Source organism: Anabrus simplex, chromosome 2 (genome assembly GCF_040414725.1).
Source record: "Anabrus simplex isolate iqAnaSimp1 chromosome 2, ASM4041472v1, whole genome shotgun sequence".
Classification (NCBI taxonomy): Eukaryota; Metazoa; Arthropoda; class Insecta; order Orthoptera; family Tettigoniidae; genus Anabrus; species Anabrus simplex.
In genome coordinates this window covers 39,104,100-39,128,870 of record NC_090266.1, presented here as the reverse complement: position 1 = coordinate 39,128,870, position 24,771 = coordinate 39,104,100, and positions in this window count along the sequence as shown.

Here is a 24,771-nt window from a genome sequence, read left to right as displayed (position 1 = left end):
ACTCATCCATTGTGGAGACTTATCTCCCGTATGCAATTATCAGACTGTTTCTCTTATAATGGGCTTCTGATAAGTTCACCTGCGTACAACCCACCGTCAGTGGGTAGGGTCTGACCCATCCCACTCTGATGAGTCTAGTGTCAGACCTAAGGCGAAACGCTGGTTAATAGAGCAAACGCCTGAAAAGCCTTGCATCTGATCTGTTTTGGACATGCTCTATAGGTGAAAAATATCTAATTCCCTCCATGGGAACTTAGAATTTTCCATTCGGAATTGCTACGTGGGCAATAATATCATTGTGGAGACTTATCTCCCGTATGCAGTTGTCAAACTGTGCTTCTCATAATGGGCTTCTGATATGTTCACCTGCATACACCCCAGCGTCAGTGGGTAGGGTCTGACACATCCCACTCTGACGAGTCTAGTGTCAGACCTAGGACGAAGCGCTGTTTAATAGAGCAAACGCCTGAAAAGCCTTATATCTGGTCTGTTCCCGACTTTGATGCCGAAAATTGCAAGCTGGACCCAACTGCTAACGTGTAGTAGTCAAGAGTGTAAGCTTAAACGCATAGGTCCTGGATTCTACCCTAGGCTTAAGGGCATTAGCTTTTCAGTACGAAGTTTGATACCCAGGAATGCTAGCTTAACCTAACTGCCAACGTGATTATGGACAAGAGTGCTAGCTTAACGTAGGAAGCACGCATTTGACGCCAGGCTTAACCTTACCGGGGCGTTACAGACTCAAGTTTGAGATTCCATCCCAAGCTTAACGTAACTAGACAAGATGAGACATGGTCCAGGGGCTTTTGGAGCTGACTACTTTCGATGCCGAGGCTAACAGCAAAACAGTGTGGGCTTAACCTTACATGATGTTAATAGCTAAAAATGCAGGGATAGCCTTTCGTTGACCAGGCGTTAACCTAACAGGTTGCCCTTCCTACATCCAGGCTAAAAGTCCAGGCTGAACGTTTGGCTGACCAGGTGTTAATCTAACAGATTGCCCTTCCCTACACCCTGGCAAAAAGTCCAGGCTTAACGTTACACTGACCAGGCGTCAACCTAAAAGGTCCCAATCCCTACACTCTGGTAAGATGTGCAGGCATAGCCTTACGCTGACCAGGCTTTAACCTAACAGGTTGTCCTTCCCTACACCCTGGGAAAAAGTCCAGGCTTAACTTTACCCTGTCCAGGCGATAACCTAACCGGTTGCCATTCCCTACACGAGCTTAGTGACTACACGTTGTACTAATAGGACTAGGGAGATGATGTAAGACTTAGTACATATGCTTTATTCATAGGGTGAAATATTAGAAGGCAACCTCAGGGGCTTGGAGCTGAACTTGGAACACGATGGTGGTATGGCGCGAGTAAGTTGGTGTTAGGTCTAATACATATGATTTCTTCATAGGGGAGCATAATACTGGAAAGCATCTTTGAGGCTCGAAGCTAAATGACCGTTGAGACATTTCGCTAGCGTGTGAACTGATGCTTAACACGCTGTTGGTTCTTAGTGTTTGGAACACTGATTTTTTTAACATTTCGCGCATAAAGATTTCAACTCTAGAGACTTTCAATTGCCTAGTGTAATGTTGCCATAACTTACAGATTAAAGCCTTGCGTTCAGAACCGAAAAAATTTCGCTCTGCACATAACGATCAATCGAACATAGTACGCTTTCCTGTGGACTGCTGACTATCACAAATGATTGCGCATTAAATTCAAAACGCCTAACGTTTGAGCTACGAGAAATCCCTACCATTACTTCTACGGAAAGGAGCAATGCTGAAAAGGTATTGTGAAGCCAACAATGCCATTTCTCATTAGAATTGTTTCTGCAAGCAGCTAGGGTTACTAACGTAGCAAACATTTTGCCATTGTACCTGTATATGCATTTAGCCAGGCGCTCATACGCCAATTGTCCTTCTCTACACCAGCTCCGGAATAACTTTACATCCTAGCTAGTTGTGCAGGCTTAACTGCACGCTGACCAGGTGTTAACTCAACCGGTTGCCCGTATCTAGAAGAGCTTAGCTGCTACACGTTGTACTATTAGTACTGGGGAAATAGTATAAGTCTTAATACATGTGCTTTATTCATAGGAGCGTAACATTGGAAGGTACCCTCAATGTTGAAATGCAACCTCAGGTGTAACGTTGGAGGCACCCTCACATGGCTTGGAGCTGAAATTGGAACAAGATGGTGGCTGTATATGGGACTAGTAAGATGGTGTAAGCCTTAATATATATGCTTTATTCATAGGAGCGTAAAGCTGAAAGGCGACCTTAAGTCTTGGGGCTGACTGACTGCATAAAGGCAAAACAGCAAAACAGCTAAATGTTGAAAGGGCGGAAAGGAAAATGCGCTAAATGGCGAAAGGACAAAACGGCAAAAGGGCTAAAGGCTAAAAGGGTAAATTTCAGCAAGATGGCAATAAACTTTTTCAGTTCGTACCTCAGAAATCGCCGTCAGTGTGTCAAAGTAAATAATAGCATATTTGGTTGCCTTAACAAACCCCCCAGTGTCCCCCAAGGGTCTGTATTTGGACCATTGCTGTTTGCAATTTACTTACACGATGTTGCCAAATCGATTATACATTGCAAGTATCATCTTTATGCCGATGATCTGCAGACCTACTACCACTCAAGAACTGATAAAATTCAGAGTGCTGTACAACAATTTTACGCAGATTTAAGTCTCATAAGTAATTTTGCATTGAGTAACAATCTCAAAATTAATCCTCTTAAAACGCAAGCAATAATCATTGGACTTCGAAAAACTTACACGTCTTAAAACAATACGAAATTCCTCCTGTAGCACTAAGCAATACCATTATTCCATGTTGTGAAACAGTTATGAATCTTGGTGTGGCTATAAGCGATACATTGAACTGGTCGCAACATGCGACGAAAGTGTGCCAAAAGATATATCAAAGCCCGCATCCCCTGAAGCGGTTTAAAAATATATTTCCTTGGTCCCTGAAAATTAAGCTCATTCAATCACTTTGTTTCAAATTCTCGAATACTGTGATACAGTTTTTATTGATATCAATAACGAGCAAGGCATGAGACTGCAACGTGCCCAAAATGCATGCATCAGGTATGCATTTTACATACGATCATATGCCCAAGTATCCCCATACTATAGACAATTATCTTGGTTACAACTGAATGACAAACGTAGACTCCATGCAACTACTTTAGTGTATCAAGTGCTTTCCGAAAACACTCCTCCTTACCTATCAACCAGATTTCGCTACCTTAGTTCCCTACACCTGTTCAATACCTGGTCAGGCTGTACGCTAGAAATTCCTGTGCATCGAACGGCAACCTACAACAGATCGTTCACGGTCACCGCCACGAGCTGGTGGAATGAACTTCCCAATGACATCAGGGAAGCTAGATCTGAGAAAAAATCTAAAATCCTTTGCCAGCGTTATCTTATAAGCACTTTCAGTCTTTCTTGAGTGTGAATGGGATGCATGAATGAGACTGAATATGGCTGTTTATTGTAATGTGTTCCTGTTTATACATTAGTTATACTTTACTCACTTTAGTTAGTTTATTTAGTGATACTTTAGTTGCTTTAGTTATACTTTAGGTTGTAAAGATTTCATGTGTTTAAATTTTATGTAAAATATATAGTGTATATACATAGAATGGTTAAGTGTAAGAAAGGGCCGGTAGCCCTAACTTCGCCACAATAAAACATTTAATAATAATAATAATAATAATAATAATAATAATAATAATAATAATAATAATAATAATAATAATAATAAGCAGGGAGAATAGCACCCCATGGACGATCAGGAGTATGCTCATGATGTATCAGCGTTGGAATATCTCCAGTGGACTCATGGATAGTGGAATTGATAATGTTCTGCATAACTGGAAGCACATCAATGCATTTCCAGTGTTCTTCTTGGCAGTACACACGAGAGAATTTGGCGATCTCCCTCATCAATCACTCTGCAGGTTTGGCTTCTCGATTACGAATGGAATTCCCTATATGGTGAATTTCTAGCTATTCTATCCCGCCTTGAATTCTGCGAAGGTGAACTGACTTCCATGACCTGTCTGCAGGAATGCAGGTTTTCCCATCTCAGGAAAAACATTTCTGCGGAGTCTCCTTAAAATATTTCCGGTGTTAGCCTTCTGGATAGGCAACAGCATGGTGAACTTCGAGAAGACGTCAACAATTACCAAGACGTGCTTGTTACCTCTGGTCACCTTCGGGAGTGGGCCGTACAAGTCAAGCGCCATCACTTCCCATGGCTTCTCTGGGATGATAGGACTAGGATATTCCCTCATAAGGTAATTATTCGGTTTCATCCGATGGCATAAGTCACAAGTACTTAGTCACTCTAATATCGTTCCGGAGGTACTCACAGATGAATTTCTCTTTTATGACGCTGGCTACTTTATCCACTCCTGCATTCCCTGTGATGAAGTGCAATGTCAGATGATAGCTTCTCCAAATTTAGCCGGGGCATAGATTCGTTTCGTGGTCCTAGTTGAATCAACGTAGTTGGAGAGTAAATTGTTGTCCCATTAAAAGGATTGAAATGCCTGCCTAATACGGGCGTAGCCTGGATCGTGCTGTGGAATCGATCCTTCAAACAAACGAATAATTTCTCGTAGCCTGTGGTCCCTCCGCTGGGCTTGGGATAAATACCAAAGTCTTTTCAACAACTCTTCATCATCAATATCAGTGACGGAGATCGGACATGCTATGGCTACATCTGTGGGATTCCAACTGAGGGCATCGGCTAGCACGTTTTTCTTTCCAGGCCGATGCATAACGGAGACATTAAATTGCTGTATAAATAACGCTCACCTAGTGACCCGTTCATTCGTGAGGTCGGAAGATAGTATGAAAGTTAGTGCCTTGTGGTCCGTATAGATGGTGATTGGGAACCCAAAGACAAACTTCTTCCAATATACAAGCGAATATACGATAGCTAGGGCTTCTAGCTATATGACTGTGTACACTTTCTCATGCGAACTCAGCTTCGGACTGAAGAACGAAATGAGCAACTTCATGTTGGGCTCACTAGGATCGATCTGGTATAGAACTGCTCCTATCCCCATCCTACTGGCATCACACTCAATATGGAAAGACCATTTATAATTAGGGTAGCAGAGCTTAACATTATTTTTGAGCATTCTTTTCGTTGCAAAAAAGGATTGCTCACATTCAGTAGTCCATTTTCAGCGGTTATTCTTCTTCAGCAATTCCGGGAGAGGCGATACAGTCTCTGTATACTGAGGGCAATGTTGCTAAAAAATTGGCAAAGTCCATGGAATTGCCGAACTTGCTTGATCCTGAGGGGCCTGGGAAAATACACAATACACTGAATTTTAGCAGGATTCGGGCAGATGCCCTCACCGCTGATGACATGTCCATGGAAAAGAATCTGCATCTTGAAAAGTTGGCTTTCCTTGAAGTTAATCTTTAAGTTCTTTTCTCTCAATTCCCTGAGCACTTTATGGACGTCTTCTATGCGTTGCTCGCAGGTATCGGATGCTACCAAAACATCATCCACACAAATGGTGGCGATGGGTTTCACTTCTTCAGATAACTAGATTTCCGATACTCTTATCAAGACAGCTCCCGAGTCCTTGAAGCCAAAGGGCAACCGATTGAAGACATGTGATGTTATCAAAAAGAAACCCATTAAAGAGCCGGCTGTGCTCGTCCAATACAATACGAAAGTAAGGTGATGTCATGTCCATGCCTGATTTTTTCATAAAATCGCTTAATGACATCTTTAAGCGGAGGAAGATGGCCATACTCGAGTACCAGTCGGTCATTCAAGACATGAGCGTCCAAGCACATTCGCAGATTACCATTTGGTTTCCTGACTATGGTGAGTGGATTAATGTAATGTGTAACGCACTTGGAAATAATTCCGTCATCCTCCATCTAACGAGTTAGTGTCTTGGTCTCATCCTTATATTTTTCAGGCACCGGGTACGGCTTGCGTTTATAGGGCTAAGTATCCTTGACGTTGATGTGGTGTCTGAAACCCTTAGTTTCTTCAGGCTTCTCAACGAAGACGTCCGGATATAACTGATAAATCTCTTCTTCTTCCACTGTTATGTTAGGGTGACATTCTGGGGCTTCAATTACACTGGAGATGTAGGTGAGAAAATCAGGTCTTTTTTCATTCAAAATTTACACTATGGTTTCCTCTTCTTTGGGATTCTTCCTGTGACACGGGTCCCTCTTCTACTTCGGGATCACTCTCTTCTTTTTGAACCTGGTCGACTGGGGCGGCATCGACAATCACACCATTGACTTGAGTATGGGGTAAATCATTCCCTTGGATTCTATGATCTTCACCGTCTACCAGCTGTAACTCTAGAGATCCGACCCTACATAAATTAATAGTGTTGGCAGAGTAGTCAATAGTTGCCTTAATTTAGACAGAAAGTGTGATCCCAAACTAAGTTTAAAGTTCATAGGCAAGACAATCAGAAAAATACAGTATGTTCACACACCTCTGCACTAATAGCAAACTCAAGGAAGACTTGTTGCTTACATTTGATATTCCCGTCAGGAATAAGGCCCTTGATCTTGACTTGCGCTACCGGCAAAATAAGGATGTTATATCGGTCCGTGACTAGTGTTATTAACTTGTCAGATATTAGCGAAACTCGCGCCCTTGAATCCACTAACGGTGAGACTTGGAATTCCCCAATGGTAATATTGATCATCGTTGGACTACGTTGGACATGTTGAGGAATAGGTAACTCGTCTTCGAATAATTAACTATCATCATCAATGTGCCAATAGTTAACTATGTCCACATAGAAAAGTCCAAACTCCTCAATTTCAGGCAATCTTATTTCAGGAAAATTTAAGTTTTATTTTGCAACAACACCTGTGGAATCAGAATTTTGAGCAAAGGTGTTGTTTCTTTGATGTTATTCTTGGTACTCAAGAGAAGTCACTCCAGGTTGATGACTTTATTGTTTCTTTTGATGGAGGTAGTCCTGCGTTTCTTTCCACCATTTGTGCAAGTCGGAATTATTCGAGTCTCTATTCTATTCTTATCTTTTCTCTTGCTTTAGCAAGGTAGATTTGGTTTGGTATGGCGCCTGGCTACGGTATGGGCGTTTCCTATACCCTCTATACCGCGTAGGTGCAGATTGAGTATCTCACTCTTCCTTTCTTTCAGTACGTTCAGGACTTTGTCATGATTGTTCAGAAGTATTGACCTGAATTGGATGTGCGGCTACGTCCTTACTCTTGCTCGGTTTCAAAGTACCCTGCGTATCAGCAGTATCAAGACGTCGTAGTACAGCATCAAACTGGTCCAAGTTCTGAGTGTTTGCTGCTACTAGGATCTCTTGAACGTGGGAAGGGTAATGGAATGTAATGTAATGACTTGTGTTAGTTCCTTCTCAGGCAAAGGTGGGTCTAAATACTGCATCTTCTTCTCCTGAGATAAGAAAAATCTGCATATCGAGAGGTGTTAATAGAGGTGCTATACCTCCTCGAATGCAGTTGAAATTTTATTAGATGCTCTTTTTCGGCGTTCCAGAAACCCTCAATTAATGCATCCTTAAAATCAGAGTATGCCTTGAAATTAAATTTGAAAACAGCGTACCAGGAAAGAGCCTTGCCTTCTGACAATCAGGCGACTGTTCTTAGTTTTACAACTTCGCTAATTTTATGTTCCTGAAAATATTCCTCTACATTACGCAGAAACGCCTTAGCCATGTAATCTTCTTTACCGGAGAATTTAGGATGTTTCTTATCTTGGACTTTAACAATTGTTGTCTGATATGACGTTTCTCCGAATCGCTCTACTGAACCATGAATTGGTCTGGACGTAACTCGAGATTCAAGATTAACAAATTTAGTTGCCAGTTGATCGAGAATATCTTGATATCTCCAAGTTGCAGTTGGACTATACGTTCTACTTGTTTGACATCATTTTTAAGTTCAATTTTAAGTTCGCCAACATCTTTACAAATACGACTAATTTGTGTGGTCGTATTATTGACTGGCTGAGTGAACCGTTTGTCAAACTCACCTTGCTTAGCTTTTAACAAGGCGACTTCGTTTTCAACTCTGGAAATGTCATTTTTAACCGCATCCCTAAGAGAAACTTGGACAGAAACAATTTTAGCCTGCATTTGTGAAACTGACCATGTGACTCCCGAAATTCTGTCTTGAAAGCTTCAATGTCCTGTGAAAACTGTTGGAATGAAGGAAGAACATCCTTCAAATCTTTCTTAATAACTTCTGATACTTTATCTTTAATAGTATTTTTCATTTTTTCGACGCTACGAGTTAGTTGAGAATTGATTTCTGTAAATCATTTTTCTACCTTAACACTTGCTTGATTGAAACGTAATTCTAAGTTTGCATTCATTTCAGTAAATTGGGATTGAACTACATCATGTAATCCCTTATCTAACTTGGCATCAGATTCTGCTAACAGCCTATCCAAGATGGTGTATGATTCAGCCAGATTATTTAAACATTGGTCAACATTGGCAAGGTTAGCCTTAGTTTGACACTGCTGTCAGTCATGCAATAATAATAAACACTTTGATGAAGCAATAAGGTTAGTAACTGTTGAGCACTGAAAGATGAGCGCACTTGACATAAAATATGCGACTGCTCACGAGATTATCAAAAGACACTGCTGTCAGTAACGCACAAATAATTAACACTTTGAAGAACAAATAAAACACAGTTCAGACGGTAGTTCAGTTTCACTTGAATAGCATTCACTTCAGTCATAAATGGGAGCTACCTAGTACCGTTAACACAGTCTGAGTTGATTATCGATCACAATGAACCACTCGTGTCGAGTTACACGAGTATACCTTTTGGAAAACAAGGAAAAGCCAGAGAGGAATTCCAAGTTTTACGGGAAATGATAAAGATAAGGGACCAGCAGCCACAACATTTATTATAATCTTTAAGGAAACAACAATAAATAATTTGAATTATTTAAACAATGATAAAACTTGAAAATCAGGTAGCGTACACATGTCCTTGAGCCAGAACCGGCCACCGGCTGTGCACATAAATATAAATATAGATTGAAGCTGACAAAATTCAGAATATCTGAAAATTATATTAACTTGGAAGGCTGGTCCAAGCCAGACCAATATTGAAATTTAACAGCGTAACTAGATATTAAAGGCATCAGAAATGACAAAGTTAAGTATAAAAGTGGTTTCCGTGAACAATAGATTAACAAAGACTCAACATTTAATGACAAAATTTGAAGCAAGACTTGCAGCATTAACTTCTCCACCCGGAAGATAACAATTTAAAGAAATGTTTGCCAAACATTAAACTGTCAAATAAATAGTCCAACAATGTAGTGCTATAGATAAATCATCGAAGGCAAACCAGTTGAGTAAAAATGTCGTCTTCCAGAAACAGACATGCTGACAAAAACGTAGATTAAAATATTCATAAGAGTAAGGCACGAATTTGTGCAGAATGCTAAGTCCGGGCTGGCATTAATGAAGTTCAGTAAAATAGAAGTGCCGGACAGGCCAGCTGCAGTAATGTTGAAAGCGCTCGGCTTGACATGCTTTAGTTCAAACAAGTGAGCAAGCCCAGGTCAACGGCCCCGAGCAAGGTGAAATGAAATGCATGCCGTCAAAATGCCGCCTCCAAACGCGCGGCGAAGATATCAGCATGGACGAGAAGTCAGCATAGACGTGGCCGCGTAGCGGCAATTATGGTGAGCTGCTCGTTGAGAGTGAGGAGCCGAATCCTGGAGAACATGATGAGTGGCACTGCAGAAGATTCCAGATCCGATATAATGTAGCGCTGTAAGACTAACAGTAATAATTACTAAAAAGTACATAAAAAACTTATCAAAAAATGCAAAATAACGAGAAAAGGGAAGTCCAGAAAAAATATTAATAATTTCCAATTAATTAATAATATAACAAAGGCAAAGTGAAAAAACAGACATGACCAATGAAAAATAGAAAGACGCGGAAGAATACATTCTCGGTACCAAATGGAAACAAGTTGCCGATGACGCAGTCATGTCAAGGTAATGTAACCAATCAACAGGCGACAAAAAAAGACGTAAGTCAGTGGAGCGAGATGAAGAAAATAGGCAAGCAGTGTTCGTATTACATGTGACATGATTGCACGTCAAATGGAACTTATAATAAATCAACGAAAAGTAACCATACCTAAAACAATTAAGGTAAGAGCAACATCAAACTTAAATTCAGACACGTAGGAGAGGTACCGAAAATAGTGAAAATTGCCAACAAATCGTACGTTCATGGACGCATGAACCACCTTTCATGAACACACTTATTAAATAATGAAGTTATGCTTACTGAGATTTTAAATGAATATCACAGTTACTAATATATTGCAGTATTAATAATACTTGTTCAGAGACAAAGTTCCACAATGGCAGCGTGGTAATAAACAATCATAAAAATGTAGGTCACATCGAGAAGTTTCTACATAAGCACAGATTCTAAGTTCAACTCGACTGTTAGCACCTAAGTCCGTTATAAGTCTTGTCACAATTAGAGTTTCAACACGCGTACAGATTCTAAGTTCAACTCGACTGACATAATCCCAGTCCAGTATAAAGACTTTGTATAATTCGAACTTCAACACCCTCACAAATTCTAAGTTCAACTTGACTGTCAGAGTTTATGTCCACTACGAAGACAATGAATAATTTGAAGATAGACTTGGTCAGCACTTCCACGAACGTAATGATGCACCGTGGAGAGTCAGACTGGACTCCCTGCTGTGACTGACTGATTTGGGTCAAGTGAGCTCGCCTTACGTTCAGTTTGGGCTTCTGCATCACAAGGTAGCGTGATATCTTTGAAGTTGATTATCTCGAGAATCCCTGGACGGATTTGCTTGAGATTCACAATAAATTGGAGACGTTTATGTGATCCTCTTCAAAACGACGTATCTCTCGAGTTGCTGCGATTATTATTATAGGAGGTAAAAAAAATTTCACATCGAATATTTGCTACGGGCTTTACGTCGCACCGACACAGATAGGTCTTATGGCGACGATGGGATAGGAAAGGCCTAGGAGTTGGAAGGAAGCGGCCGTGGCCTTAATTAAGGTACAGCCCCAGCATTTGCCAGGTGTGAAAATGGGAAACCACGGAAAACCATCTTCAGGGCTGCCGATAGTGGGATTCGAACCTACTATCTCCCGGATGCAAGCTCACAGCCGCGCGCCTCTACACGCACGGCCAACTCGCCCGGTACATCGAATATTAGGATTAGATAATAGCTAAGTTATTAGGTTAATTAAAACATTTAATTGATACATTAAGATATTAAATAGTAGATAATTTAGTGTATATTAAACTCTTCATGTAGGTATATGTATGGTCGGACAGAATAGCAGGCTTCATAGCCTGAGTCCCGCCATATAAAACAAGGCAATAAATAATAATAATAATAATAATAATAATAATAATAATAATAATAATAATAATAATAATAATAATCGCGAAGGGGTGACGTTCATTCTGGATCACACCGGACCATTCAGGCTACACGTGACGCGTCAGGAGGGTGGCCTATCTTGTTCCTGCAGCTACGTCACCCACACAGCTGTCGCTGGCTCAAGCCGGTTCGCCTCGCCGAGCGAAAACGAACCAAGTTCGCAGTGAATGTCTGCGTGAAGATGAAATATAATTGTTCGTCAAAAAGTACGGCATGTACCAGTCGTAACCGGTACAGTATGTATGGCGTCTTCAAGTTTCTTGATCAAACCAGTGATAATGTTTGCAATTTCCCTTTCCTCCTCACGTATTTCACGTGATGAGGACGGTAATCCAGTCCGGTGTAGAACCTCCTATTAGCTTCCCTATCTTCCCGACTTTTACCAATCAGCCTTTTATATCTTTCAGTTCTACTTCCAGCTCTCGCATTGAAATCGCCCATTCGCACTATCTTATCTTTTCTGTTGACCCTGACTACGATATCACTCAATGCTTCATTAAACTTGTCAACTTCATCCTCATCTGCACCCTCACATGGTGAATACACTGAGACAATTCTCATCCTAATTCTTTCAACTGCCAAATCCACCCTCATCATTAGCTTATTTGCGTGCAATAGTGTTGCTGATGAACAGCCATAGAAACGGTAACAAAGCGGATTGTTTATTGTGTGATATCGCCATCATTAGACATTTTGGTTTAATGCACGCTAGCATCACGTCAGCCTGGGAAAATATGTTGTTGTTGGAGAGATGCGAAATGCAACTTAACAAAAATTTCCGCTGGAAATAACATGATGCAGACGTAATTGTCAGGTATATGAATGTTAAGGAAATAATTGAAGGACAGTCAGCTTGACATGTGCTGTGTTGCATGTAAGGCAGAAACACGTACCAGAAAGAACATTCCAGGGATCTTCAATGAACAAGGAGGTTGTATATATGAGGACTCGCACTAGGAAGAAATATTCAGCAGTATGCATATATAGTAGAATATTACGAAAATATCCAGTTGTTCGTGGTTAGAAACACCGGCAAAGTACTGAAAGAACAGTATTAAGAAAAAATGTGCTGAAGTTGGAAGCTAGAAAAGAAGCTTTGACTGATAACATTTTGGGGGATATACTAAAAGCAATGATTTGGGATACAGTGCCGTATCTAAAGTATTTATTTGATTACTGTTTCCATGAAGGAGCTTTACCAAATGATTAGAGATTGGCTATGGCATCCCCAGTGTACATGGGGAACGGTGAGAAACGTAGAGCGGATAATTACAGGCCAGTCAGCTTGACATGTGTTGCATGCATGCTTTGGATTTTTTGGGGGGTTGGGGGGAGGATATTATATTATTCATGTTTGCAAAATTACTATCTGGATTAATATAAATCTGTTCGTGTTTCGGAAATGTTATCCCAGTGAGGCTCAATTTGTAGCATTCCAACATGGTATAGCAAACATCTTATATTAGGGAAGAAAAATGGACTGTATCACTATTGACTTATCCGAGGCATTTGATAGGATAGATCATCAATCTATCAATCAATCACTCAATCACTACTGATCTGCATTTAGGGCAGTCACCCAGGTGGCAGATTCCCTATCTGTTGTTTTCCTAGCCTTTTCTTAAATGATTGCAAAAAAATTGGAAATTTATTGAACATCTCCATTGGTAAGTTATTCCAATCCCTAACTCCCCTTCCTATAAACGAATATTTGCCCCAATTTGTCCTCTTAAATTCCAACTATATCTTCATATTGTGATCTTTCCTACTTTAAAAGACACCATCCAAACACATTCGTCTACTGATGTCCTCCCACGCCATCTCCCCACTGACAGCTCGGAACATACCACTTAGTCGAGCAGCTCGTCTCCTTTCTACCAAGTCTTCCCAGCCCAAACTTTGCAACATTTTTGTAACGCTACTCCTTTGTCCGAAATCGCCCAGAACAAATCGAGCTGCTTTCCTTTGGAATTTTTCCAGTTCCTGAATCAAGTAATCCTGGTAAGGGTCCCATACACTGGAACCATACTCAAGTTGAGGGCTCACCAGAGACAAATATGCTCTCTCCTTTACATCCTTACTACAACCCCTAAATACTTTAGTAACCATGTGCAGAGATCTGTACTCTTTAATTTACAATCATATTTATGTGATTATCCCAATGAAGACCTTTCCTTACATTTATACATTCACCCCATCAACGCAATAATTAAAACTGAGAGGACTTTTCCCATTTGTGAAACACACAACCTGACTTGTATCCCCATTTATCATCATACCATTGCCTACTGTCCATCTCACAACATTATCGAGGTCATTTTGCAGTTGCTAAAAATCTTGTAACTTATTTATTACTCTGTACAGAAAAACATCATCTGCGAAAAGCCTTATCTCTGATTCCATTTCTTTACCCATATCATTGATATATACTCGAAAACATAAAGGTCCAATAATACTGCATTGAGGAATTCCCCTCTTAATTTTTACAGGGACAGATAAAGCTTCACCTACTCTAATTCTATGCGTTCTATTTTCTAGAAACGGAGCCACCCATTCAGTCACTCTTTTGTCAAGTCCAATTGCACTCATTTTGGCCAGTAGTTTCCCATGATCTACCCTATCAAATGCCTTAGATAAGTCTATCGCAATACAGTCCAACTGACCTGAATCCAGGATATCTGCTATATCTTGCTTGAATCCTACAAGTTGGGCTTCAGTGGAATAATATTTCCTAAACCCAAACTGCCTTCTGTCAAACCAATTATTAATTTTGCAAACATGTCTTATATAATCAGAAAGAATGTTTTCCCAAAGCTTACATACAATGCATGTCAAACTGACTGGCCTGCCATTTTCAGCTTTATGCCTATCACCCTCTCCTTCATATAGAGGGGCTACTATAGCAACTCTCCATTCATTTGGTAAAGTTCCTTCATGCAAACAAAACTCAAACAAGTACTTCAGATATGGTACTATATCCCAACCCATTGTCTTTAGTATATCCCCCGAAACCTTATCAATTCCAGCAGCTTTTCTAGTTTTCAAATTTTGTATCTTACTGTAAATGTCATTGCTGTCATAGGTGAATTTTAATACTTCATTAGTATTAGTCACCTCCTCTATCTGGACATTAACCTTTTAACCAACAATCTTTACATACTGCTGACTGAAAACTTCTTCCTTTTGAAGATCCTCGCATACACACTCCCCTTGTTCATTAATTATTCCTGGAATGTCCTTTTTGGAACCTGTTTCTGCCTTGAAGTACCTGTACACACTTTTTCATTTTTCACTAAAATTAGTGTGGCCACCAATTATGCTTTCCATCATGTTATCCTTAGCTGACTTCTTTGCTAGATTCAATTTCCTAGTAAGTTCCTTCAATTTCTCCTTACTTCCACAGCCATTTCTAACTCTATTTCTTTCCAACCTGCACCTCCTTCTTAGTCTCTTTACTTCCCTGTTATAATATAGTGGATCTTTACCATTCCTTACCACCTTTAAAGGTACAAACCTATTTTCACATTCCTCAACAATTGCTTTAAACCCATCCCAGGGTCTGTTTACATTTTTATTTACCGTTTTCCACCGATCATAGTTGCTTATTAAAAACTCCCTCATGCCTGTTTTATCAGGCATATGGTACTGCCTAACAGTCCTAATTTTAATATCTTCCTTTCTTTCACATTTATTTTCAATTACCACAAAAACAACTTCGTGATCACTAATACCATCCATTACTTCGGTTTTTCTATAGAGCTCATCTGGTTTTAACAGCACTACATGCAGAATATTCTTCCCTCTAGTTGGTTCCATCACTTTCTGAATCAGGAGCCCTTCCCATATTTACTTATTTGCCATTTGTTGGTCATGCTTCCTGTCGTTCGCATTACCTTCCCAATTGACATTTTTTAAATTGAGATCACCCGCTACGATCACGTTCCTTTCCTTATCGTTTCCCACATAGCTGATTATCTTATCAAATAATTCTGAATCAGCATCTGCGCAACCCTTTCCTGGTCTGTACACTCCAAAGACATCTAGTTGCCTATTATCTTTAGAAATGAGCCTTACCCCTAGAATTTCGTGCTTGTCATCTTTAACTTTTTCGTGGCTTACAAATTCTTCTTCCACGAGAATGAATACACCCCTTCCTACCTTTCCTGTCCTATCTCTACGATACACCCTCCAGTTCCGTGAAAAAATTTCTGCATCCATTATATCATTTCTCAGCCATGATTTAACTCCTATTACAATATCTGGTAAGTATATGTCTATTAAATTACTTCATTCTATTCCTTTCTTTACAATACTTCTACAGTTGAGCACTAACAGTTTTATGTCATCCCAACTTGATTTCCAGTTCCCTGAGATTACTGACGAAAATGAGGGCTATTGGACTAGACAAAGGGTGGTTGTATGGGTAACTAGTTGTGTATAAAACATAACTCACCGTGTTAGAGTAGGTTAAGCAATATCTGATCGTGCAACGAAAATCATGGGTTCTACGAAGGGCAGTATTTTTGGACTTTAATGTATGAATAGAGAACTGGAATCACTGATAAGGATTTTTGCAGATGATGTTATACTACACTGATTACCTAACAAGTAGGTTACGGGTTTGGGAACGACAGAAAAAATATCTTGATAATGCTAGCGGATGGAGAGCGGAAATCTGTATGGTAATAAATGGAATGAAAAGTCAGGTTGTAAGTTTCACCACGAGGGTAGGCCTTTCCAGTTTTAAATAATAATAATAATAATAACGTTATTGGCTTTACGTCCCACTAACTGCTATTTTGGTTTTATTTATTTATTTTATAATGTCCGCAGGAGTTTGTTTATATGCAAGTAAATCTACCACCACCGAACTGAGCCAGGATCGAACCTGCCAAGTTGGGGACAGAAGGCTATCGAGTAGTATAATTGGATGGTTCTGCCGCACCTCCGCCGCCGCACGCCTCCGCCCGCCTCCTCCTCCGCCGCCGCCTACGCCTCCGCCGCCGCCGCCCGCGGGAAATTTGAATTTTGGCGGGAAATTTGAATTTTGGCGGGAGATTTGAATTTGTAAACAAAGCCACGTGCTTTTTGACAGCTGTCATCGACAACAACGCAACGCTAACCTCACTGCAGCCATCTTGACGGGCCTAAACCTCACTAGTGCCAACTTAACCTAACTAGCATGAGGTAAACAAAGCCACGTGTTTTTTGACAGCCACGTGCTTTTTGACAGACAACAAAGCATCGCTAACCTCAGTACTGCCATCTTGACGGGCCTAACCTTAGTGGTACCAACTTAACCTCACTAGCATGAGGTAAACAAAGCCACGTGCTTTTTGACAGCCACGTGCTTTTCGACAGATTTGTAAACAAAGCCACGTGCTTTTTGACAGACAACAACGCATCGCAAACCTCAGTACTGCCATCTTGACGGGCCTAAACCTCAGTAGTGCCAACTTAACCTAACTAGAGCGAGGTAAACAAAGCCACGTGCTTTTTGACAGCCACGTGGTTTTTGACAGATTTGTAAACAAAGCCACGTGCTTTTTGACAGCTATCATCGACAACAACGCATCGCTAACCTCAGTACTGCCATATTGACGGGCCTAAACCTTAGTGGTACCAACTTAACCTCACTAGCATGAGGTAAACAAAGCCACGTGTTTTTTGACAGCCACGTGCTTTTTTGACAGCTGTCATCCGCCATCTTTAAACCACAAAGCACTGTGCTGCCCTCTATATCGCAGTAGCCGCAAAATTCGTCACCTGTCATCAGCAGTGCTGCCATCTTGACTGGTCTAAACCTTAGTGCTACCAACTTAACCTAACTAGCGCGAGGTAAACAAAGCCACGTGCAGATGTCATCTGCTATCTTTAATCCAGAGAGCATCGTGCAGCCCTCTTTAGCTACTTACCTTTGAAATGTGGTACGTCACAGCTGTCATCCGCCATCTTGCATCGCAAACCTCAGTGCTGCACTCTATGTAGTGGCGGCAAATTCCACATGCTCTTGTTTGGAAACAAAGCCACGTGCAGCTGTCATCCGCCATCTTTAATCCATAGAGCACCGTGCTGCCCTCTTTAGCTACTTACCTTTGAAATGTAGTACGTCACAGCTGTCATCCGCCATCTTGCATCGCAAACCTCAGTGCTGCACTCTATGTAGTGGCGGTAAATTCCACGTGCTCTTGTTTGGAAACAAAGCCACGTGCAGCTGTCATCCGCCATCTTTAATCCAGAGAGCACCGTGCTGCCCTCTTTAGCTACTTACCTTTGAAATGTGGTACGTCACAGCTGTCATCCGCCATCTTGCATCGCAAACCTCAGTGCTGCCCGGTGGCGGCAAATTCCACGTGCTCTTGTTTGGAAACTAACCTATGCGCTTTTTTGTCAGCTATCATCCGCCATCTTTAATCTAGAGAGCACCGTGCTGCCCTCTATGTGGTGGTGGTAAATTCTACACGCTTTACAAACCCATGTGCTTTTCTGACAGCTGTCAACCGCCAGAGAGCACCGTGCTGCCCTCTTTATGCCGGTGGCAAATTCTACATGCTTTTTGACAGCTATCACCCGCAAGAGAGCACCGTGCTGCCACCTTTAGCTAGATACCTGTGGTGGCGGCAAATTCCACGTGCTCTTGTTTAGTAAACAAAGCCACGTGCTTTTTTGACAGCTGTCGTCCGCTACCTTTAATCAATAGAGCACTGTGCTGCGGGTAATTTCATCAGCTGTCATCCGCCATCTTTAATCTACACAACACCATGCTGCTCTCTGTAGTAGCGGGCAATTTGAAAAGTTCTGTTAGCTATCATCCGCCATCTTTGAGCACCGTGCTGCCATCTATGTGGTGGCGGCAAATTCCACGTGCTCTTGTTTAGTAAACAAAGCCACGTGCATCTGTCATCCGCCATCTTTGAGCACCGTGCTGCGGGCAATTTCATCAGCTGTCATCCGCCATCTTTAATCTACAGAACACCGTGCTGCCCTCTGTAGTAGCGGGCAATTTGAAAATTTCTGTTAGCTATCATCCGCCATCTTCGAGCACCGTGCTGCCCTCTATGTGGTGGCGGCAAATTCTACGTGCTTTACAAACTCACGTGCTTTTTTGACAGCTACCATCCGCCCTGCTCTCTGTAGTAGCGGGTAATTTGAAAAGTTCTGTTAGCTGTCATCCGCCATCTTTGAGCACCGTGCTGCCCGGTGGCGGTAAATTCCACGTGCTTTACAAACTCACGCGCAGCTGTCATCCGCCATCTTACATCGCAAACCTCAGTGCTACACTCTTTAGTTGAAAAATGGTGGGTGATAATTTAAAAAAGAAAAATTCTACAGCGGCCATCTCTCGACGCTAATTGCACAAGATGGTAGCTATACATGACTCCTTAAAGGTGCGTATGCGAGATGATCGCTATACATAGACGCCCTTGGGATGCTTGCGCAAGATGGCGGTTATACATGGCTCCTTATGAGGGATGCTTGCGCGAGATGGTGGTTGCTCTTATGAGGCGGCTTAAGGATCCTTGGCTAGAGCCTCCCTAAGGATGCTTGCGCAAGATGGCGCATGCAAGATGGTGGCTATACATAGCTCCTTATGAGACAGCCAGTACAACATGTGATCAGAACATTGATTGATGTGTTCAGAACACAAAATAAGTAGAATCGAACACTTTACTCGATACAACATGTGATTAAAACATTGTTTGGTGTGTTCAGAACACTAATCGAACGCTGTACAACATGTTAGGGGATACCTTTGTTTAGATTGAAACATAAGACTAGAATTGAACACTGCACATTGATTGATGTGTTCAGAACACAAAATAAGTAGAATCGAACACTGTACTCGATACAACATGTGATTAAAACATTGTTTGGTGTGTTCAGAACACTAATCGAACGCTGTACAACATGTTAGGGGATACCTTTGTTTAGATTGAAACATAACAAGACTAGAATTGAACACTACACTCGATGTCGTTACATGTGTTCAGAACAATGATTGATGTGTTCAGATCACTAAACAAGTAGAATCGAACGCTGTACAACATGTTAGGGGATACCTTTGTTTAGATTGAAACATAACAAGACTAGAATCGAACACTGCACTCGATGTCGTTAACCTTAACATGTGATCCGATACAACATGTTAGGGGATACCTTTGTCCTAAGAACCGAACACTGTACAACATGTTAGGGGATACCTTTGTTTAGATTGAAACTAACAAGACTAGAATCGAACACTGCACTCGATGTCGTTACATGTGATCCGATACAACATGTTAGGGGATACCTTTGTTCTAAGAAAATTAGATTGAAACATAGCAAGCCTAGAATCGAACATTGTTTGATGTTTTCAGTACAACTTCAATGATTAACACACACACTGTGCACATATCGCATAGCTATCTCGCCTAGTATGAAAATCAAAAAAACACACTGTGCACATATCGCATAGCTAACACTTCAAATGATTTGCTTAGTACGAAAAAAAAATCTATACCGCGTAGCTAACTCGTTCATCACACTGCTCAGACGCTTAGTAATTGTGAATACACTCCTACGAAAATCAAGAAAGCACACTGCGTAGCCAACTCGCTCGGCTCACTCGCTTAGTAATTACAACACTGATACACACACGGATAAGAATGTTCCGAGATACTTACATGTTTTTTAAGGGGGGTGAAAGATCATAAATTATATGTACACATGTTGTCTCCTCCAAGTTGTAAGATGAAATAGACGCAGTACTGCGAGTTTCCGCTCTAGCTGGCGAACGGAAGTAGCATGATATCTCAGCAAAAAATAAAAATACGCGTGAGCTTGCAAGTCAGACACAATGATGGATACCGCGATTCAAATCCTGGTAACTTATGCCGTCGGGAAGGGTATCCGGCGAGCATCTAGCTGTAAATCCCCGATTCTCGACAGATTCTTAATCCCAGTTCTTTGACGTCAGGAAGGGCAACCGGTTGAAAACAATTATCGAACACGCATCGCGAAGGCAAGAGTGTGCAGCGATATGCTTGTTTAGACTTGCAGATTACGAAAGAAACATAACAAGACTTGAGTCTTAAAACAAATTCTTGCGATTTAAAATCTTAGTCAGGAAGGGCATCCAGCAGTAAAACAATAGTTCGTGATACTGCGATTTAAAATCTAGCTGTAAAACCCCCGATTCTCGACAGATTCTTAATCCGAGTTCTTTGACGTCAGGAAGGGCAACCGGTCGAAAACAATTATCGAACACGCATCGCGAAGGCAAGAGTGTGCAGCGATATGCTTGTTTAGACCTGCAGATTACGAAAGAAACATAACAAGACTTGAGTCTTGAAACAAATTCTTGCGATTTAAAATCTTAGTCAGGAAGGGCATCCGGTAGTAAAACAATAGTTCGTGATACTGCGATTTAAAATCTAGCTGTATATCCCCCGATTCTCGATAGATTCTTAATCCGAGTTCTTTGACGTCAGGAAGGGCAACCGGTCGAAAACAATTATCGAACACGCATCGCGAAGGCAAGATTGTGCAGCGATATGCTTGTTTAGACCTGCAGATTACGAAAGAAACATAACAAGACTTGAGTCTTAAAACAAATTCTTGCGATTTAAAATCTTAGTCAGGAAGGGCATCCGGTAGTAAAACAATAGTTCGTGATACTGCGATTTAAAATCTAGCAGTAAAACCCCCGATTCTCGACAGATTCTTAATCCGAGTTCTTTGACGTCAGGAAGGGCAACTAGTTGGAAACAATTATCAATCACGCATCGCGAAGGCAAGAGTGTGCAGCGATATGCTTGTTTAGACCTGCAGATTACGAAAGAAACATAACAAGACTTGAGTCTTAAAACAAATTCTTGCGATTTAAAATCTTAGTCAGGAAGGGCATCCGGTAGTAAAACAATAGTTCGTGATACTGCGATTTAAAATCTAGCTGTATATCCCCCGATTCTCGATAGATTCTTAATCCGAGTTCTTTGACGTCAGGAAGGGCAACCGGTCGAAAACAATTATCGAACACGCATCGCGAAGGCAAGAGTGTGCAGCGATATGCTTCTTTAGACCTGCAGATTACGAAAGAAACATAACAAGACTTGAGTCTTAAAACAAATTCTTGCGATTTAAAATCTTAGTCAGGAAGGGCATCCGGTAGTAAAACAATAGTTCGTGATACTGCGATTTAAAATCTAGCAGTAAAACCCCCGATTCTCGACAGATTCTTAATCCGAGTTCTTTGACGTCAGGAAGGGCAACCGGTTGAAAACAATTATCGAACACGCATCGCGAAGGCAAGAGTGTGCAGCGATATGCTTGTTTAGACTTGCAGATTACGAAAGAAACATAACAAGACTTGAGTCTTAAAACAAAATTCTTGCGATTTAAAATCTTAGTCAGGAAGGGCATCCAGCAGTAAAACAATAGTTCGTGATACTGCGATTTAAAATCTAGCTGTAAAACCCCCGATTCTCGACAGATTCTTAATCCGAGTTCTTTGACGTCAGGAAGGGCAACCGGTCGAAAACAATTATCGAACACGCATCGCGAAGGCAAGAGTGTGCAGCGATATGCTTGTTTAGACCTGCAGATTACGAAAGAAACATAACAAGACTTGAGTCTTAAAACAAATTCTTGCGATTTAAAATCTTAGTCAGGAAGGGCATCCGGTAGTAAAACAATAGTTCGTGATACTGTGATTTAAAATCTAGCAGTAAAACCCCCGATTCTCGACAGATTCTTAATCCGAGTTCTTTGACGTCAGGAAGGGCAACCGGTTGAAAACAATTATCGAACACGCATCGCGAAGGCAAGAGTGTGCAGCGATATGCTTGTTTAGACTTGCAGATTACGAAAGAAACATAACAAGACTTGAGTCTTAAAACAAATTCTTGCGATTTAAAATCTTAGTCAGGAAGGGCATCCAGCAGTAAAACAATAGTTCGTGATTTAAAATCTAAGAAGTGCATCTAGCTGTATACCCCCCGATTCTCGACAGATTCTTAATCCGAGTTCTTTGACGTCAGGAAGGGCAACCGGTTGGAAACAATTATCGAAAACGCATCGCGAAGGCAGGAGTGTGCAGCGATATGCATGTTTAGACTTGCAGATTACGAAAGAAACATAACAAGACTTGAGTCTTAAAACAAAATTCTTGCGATTTAAAATCTTAGTCAGGAAGGGCATCCGGCAGTAAAACAATAGTTCGTGATTTAAAATCTAAGAAGAGCATCTAGCTGTAAAACCCTCCGATTCTCGACAGATTCTTAATCCGAGTTCTTTGACGTCAGGAAGGGCAACCGTTTGGAAACAATTATCGAACACGCATCGCGAAGGCAGGAGTGTGCAGCAATATGCATGTTTAGACTTGCAGATTACGAAAGAAACATAACAAGACTTGAGTCTTAAAACAAAATTCTTGCGATTTAAAATCTTAGTCAGGAAGGGCATCCGGCAGTAAAACAATAGTTCGTGATTTAAAATCTAAGAAGAGCATCTAGCTGTAAAACCCCCCGATTCTCGACAGATTCTTAATCCGAGTTCTTTGACGTCAGGAAGGGCAACCGGTTGGAAACAATTATCGAACACGCATCGCGAAGGCAGGAGTGTGCAGCGATATGCATGTTTAGACTTGCAGATTACGAAAGAAACATAACAAGACTTGAGTCTTAAAACAAAATTCTTGCGATTTAAAATCTTAGTCAGGAAGGGCATCCGGCAGTAAAACAATAGTTCGTGATTTAAAATCTAGCTGTAAAACCCCCGATTCTCGACAGATTCTTAAGCCGAGTTCTTTGACGTCAGGAAGGGCAACCGGTTGGAAACAATTATCGAACACGCATCGCGAAGGCAGGAGTGTGCAGCGATATGCATGTTTAGACTTGCAGATTACGAAAGAAACATAACAAGACTTGAGTCTTAAAACAAAATTCTTGCGATTTAAAATCTTAGTCAGGAAGGGCATTCGGCAGTAAAACAATAGTTCGTGATTTAAAATCTAAGAAGAGCATCTAGCTGTAAAACCCCCCGATTCTCGACAGATTCTTAATCCGAGTTCTTTGACGTCAGGAAGGGCAACCGGTTGGAAACAATTATCGAACACGCATCGCGAAGGCAAGAGTGTGCAGCGATATGCTTGTTTAGACTTGCAGATTACGAAAGAAACATAACAAGACTTGAGTCTTAAAACAAATTCTTGTGTTTTAAAATCTTAGTCAGGAAGGGCAACCGGCAGTAGTGATACAGCGATTTAAAATCTAAGAAGAGCATCTAGCTGTAAAACCCCCGATTCTTGACAGATTCTTAATCCGAGTTCTTTGACGTCAGGAAGGGTAACCGGATGAAAACAATAGCGTATGATGTAAGAGCTTAGATACTACCAGTTTTGCGTCAGGAAGGATAACTAGTCTTAAAACAAAACAGATTCTTAATCCGAGATGTCAGGAAGGGCAACCGGTTGAAAACTATAGTGTGAGAGGTTAGATACTGCTAGTTTTGCATCAGGAAGGACAACTCAACACATTCATGCGATTTAAACACATTTTTATTCCCAAGAGAATCGAACCCGAGACTACTGGGTGAGAGGCATGCACGCTAAACTAAACTGTAGGCTATGGGTTTGTTCTACAGTCCTCGAAGTATCGGCACAGTCATTCTGAGCGAGTTGTGTGGAATGCATGTGTTAGCTGAAATTGTACACGTATCTTCCGGCTCAACCTTGAGCGAGGACACTGATAAGCGACTTGTAACTCGCGAACGTCTTCTTAGCTGAGTAGCATGTAAGCTCTTAAAACACAGTACCAATTAAGGTTGTAAAATATTCTGAAATAGTCCTCCTCTGTGGTGTAGTAGTTAGTGTGATTAGCTGCTACCCTCGGAGGTCCGAGTTCGATTCCCGGCTCTGCCACGGAATGTGTAGCATTTAGCCTATGTAAGTTCCTAACGTAAAATATCATGATTGTACGGAGAGGTTAAAACACACACAGTGCCTACGCCTATTGAAAGAACCTGCACGGTACCGGCATGTAGGCTTCTACTGATGAAGGAGCCTGCACAAGGTTTAACGCCTCCTACCAACAGCCCTTACTTAATGCTAGCTTTTGCACACCCCGCCTCACACCATAGTGATATACGACCGGTTACCCTTCCTGACTAGGATTTTTAAATCGATAACTAGATGTCCCGACATAGCCTACTCCTACCGAAGAAGCCAGCTTAACGCCTCCATCCCACGAATGAATCACCCTCAACACTCTTCAATCATTCACACTACTTCGGAAGATAGCG